Genomic DNA, 3,128 nt, shown 5'->3' with positions numbered 1-3,128 from the left:
GATTCAGACTAGACATCAGGAAGCGCTACTTCACTGTCAGGACGGCTAGGACCTGGAACCAACTTCCAAGGGAAGTTCTACCCTGGGGGTCTTCAAAAGGAGGCTTGATAGACACCTAACCGGGGTCATTTGACCCCAGCATCCAGTCCTGCCCATAGCAGGGGGTCGGACTTGCTGATCTGCTCAGGTCCCTTCCGACCTGACCAACTATGAAACTATGAAATTATGGCATAGCCATGACAAGGGAGGAGGCATCAGCTGCAGTTAAGGGGCTGGAGACTGCCTGACTTGGCTACAGGGCCCTCTGCCCCTGGGGGAAGAGACCTAGACCCGGCCTAGTCCATGAGGGGCTCTATACACGAAGGAGGGCTGTGTGTTTTTAGGCCTGGACGGTGACCTCAGCCCTCAGGAAATTCCTCATCCTGGGGTCTCCAGAGTGTGTGTGGGAGACCCCCTGGTTCCCGCTGGGGAGGGGGATGAAGGGGCTCCAACGACTTGGAGCTGCAGGATGGGACATGGCCCTTGCTCTCCTGGGTCACAAGTCTCAGCGCAGCTCTAGGCACATCTCTCTGTGATGGGTTCCCCCAGTTTCTAAAAGACCCAGCCTTATCCCTGCCCTCACCTCAAGCTCAGAGGTGCCCCACCAGCCCAGAGTACCATCCTTTGTAGGACACCCTGGGGAGCCCTCACACCTTCACAGGAGTCCCTCAGCCCCAGACCCCTCTCTGCTGTCTGCTGTTTTACAGATGAGAGCTAGACCCAAGGGACCAACTCTTCAGTGCAAAGTGCCTCAGCTGCACCGGACTCATTCAGTCAGTGCCTGATCACAGCAGAGGAAATTTTGCCAACTTAGGGAATCGCACCCTTCACCTCATTTGTGCTAGAAATGACAGGTCCCCTCCTCTAGAACAGATTTTCCCAAGTGCTCTGATCTGATCTCCCCTTTCGCAGACCATCAGTAAGGGACAAGCCATGCTCATGATGTCCAAGGACACTCAGAAACCAACACGCACAGCCAGGAGAATGGGAAAGAGCTGCCAGGCCGGCCAGCACAGACTATATTGTGACCATGCAGGGACATGAGACCTGTATTACCATTAGCAGGTTCAAGGAACAAGAACCAGAGATTGTCACCTGCATGTTCAACACCTTCACACGCTCACGCTCTCAGTAGCTGATGTCCTCCAAAGCCAGCGGAGAGCCCTCAGGGCCAGGCCCCAGGGACAGCCTCTGCTGGCACCTGCTGATGGGGAGCCGAGCACAGCCTGTGCAGAGCTGTGGGGTGAGCCCAGGGGGAAGGCACCAAAGGTGACTTGAAGCAAGGCCTGTGGATCACAGCAGGATTGGTGGCACCCCCGAGGCCAGCCTCTGTCAGAGCTTCACTGCTATTTCATTCCTGATTGCAACTCCCACCATCAAAATGAACATGGCAGCCATGGGTGAGGGAAACACCAGATGCAGTTAGGAGAGTGTGGGGGAGCCTGACTTTGCTGCACGGGGCTGTAAGCCCACACGGCTTCAGAAACACACCCAGGGAAATGGAGCTCTGAAAAGGGAGGGCTCAACACACCGCAGACACTGGTGAGACAATTTATTGGTAAGAAATACCATCACCCCCAGCAGGACAGAAACCTGCTCCTTTCCAGTCCCCAAGGAGTGATCCAGAGCAGTAGCAGGAACAACTAAATAGCACAAGCTCCAGCACATGTTTCAATGCACCCGATTCAACCCCCACCTGCCTCTATCCAACAGCCCCACGGGACACCCTGGGACTCGAGGCCAGGCTTACCAGATCTCAATTGCACCAAGGTGGCTACAAGCTGAGAGACCCCCCAGGACCGCCCTGGCCCAAGGGTAGAGCATGTGTTCCCTGGGTATCACTGGGCTCCTCCGTCCTGTCCTTTCTTAACAACATGTTTCCACCGCTCAGGCTGAGGGTGATACTGGTCCTTCCTGGGGCATATTAGCTTAAGTTGGGGCCCACGGGAGTCTCAATCCAAAGGGCTGTGACAACTGCTGCAAACAGCATTGTTACAGCTCCCCGTGTCTCAGATACGAGTCCCCTGGAGGTCCCCACAAAAGCAGTAGCATTTCTGAGTGCAGATGTGCTGTAGGCTTAGGCAGATAAAGGGCTAACTCTGAGGAGTCATCCCCAGGGATCCAGGTGAGGACGGAGGGAAAGTGAGAAGAGCTCCAGATACAGGGACAGGTGCCAGGAGATGGGGCTGGAGAATCACGCTGGGCAATGCAGGCCCCGAAGCTGCAGGATCTAACTGAGGAGCCCTGCAGGGAGAGAGGGGAGACATCAGCACAGGGCAGGGACTAGCAGCACTGGAGAAGGGCCGGGGGGGCATCTGACAGGTGCCAGGGCCTCCCTAGAGGCTTATCTGGAGCCTCCGGGTGGGGAGATGCTTTTGCAGGGCCCAGGATGCTCTGACCATGGGAGTAGCTCTAGGTTTGGCCCAAATGGCATTAATGAGGGAGATGGAGACTCCTCCTATTCCTCACTGCAAATGCTCCATGTTCCAGCTCCCAGCCAGGCTGGGCTGGGCAAGTGTTGGGGTGAAAGGGCAGGGACAGCCGCTCCATGGACTCCCTGTACAGCCTGTGGTCCCTGAGGGGGAGGGGGCTTCGTAGGGGTAGACTGAGATGGAAATTACCTGTTGGCTGGGGAACGGGGCGGCCTGGAAAACAAGGAGAAACATGGTGAGAGTCTCAGCAGAGGCAGCCCCTCCGAGAGATCAGAGATCCTGCCCTAGCCCTGAGGTGCAGAGCAGACCCCATTAGGGACCCCACATCCCCCATTAAAAACCCAATGACAGGCTCGCCCAAACAGGGCTGGGTAGAGGGATTCACTGTGTGCACGTGTAGATATTTCCCTGAACTGGATTCACCACTCTGTGCTTGGTCTCTGTTTCCAGAGAACATTCAGCGAGGATGAATTATACCAGGGTCACACTTGTGTGAGCCACAGATTCACCTAGGAAGGTATGTCTGTATCTTCACGATATGACCGAAGGCAGGCAGGGAGATGCGGGCTGAATCAAGTGTTCAGTACACCCATAGACCAGACCATGGCTCTGCACATTTTGGAGGAGCCCTTGCTATGTTTTTCTTTTCTGCCAAAA

General features: G+C 55.7%; 1 long non-coding RNA gene across 1 annotated transcript; it reads right to left on the bottom strand.

The window, feature by feature from the left end:
* Positions 1-1,576: 1,576 nt before the first annotated feature.
* On the bottom strand, positions 1,577-2,813 carry LOC106723477. Its single transcript, XR_001359294.2, has 2 exons — positions 2,661-2,813; positions 1,577-2,283 (listed from the first exon to the last, which is right to left on the bottom strand). It is a non-coding gene; the product is annotated as an uncharacterized LOC106723477 (long non-coding RNA).
* Positions 2,814-3,128: the final 315 nt, after the last annotated feature.

The sequence above is a fragment of the Alligator sinensis genome, unplaced genomic scaffold (assembly GCF_000455745.1).
Source record: "Alligator sinensis unplaced genomic scaffold, ASM45574v1 scaffold4011_1, whole genome shotgun sequence".
In the NCBI taxonomy this organism is placed as follows: Eukaryota; Metazoa; Chordata; order Crocodylia; family Alligatoridae; genus Alligator; species Alligator sinensis.
The sequence above is the reverse complement of the archived record's forward strand: the minus strand, read 5'-3'. Positions and strand labels throughout refer to the sequence as shown.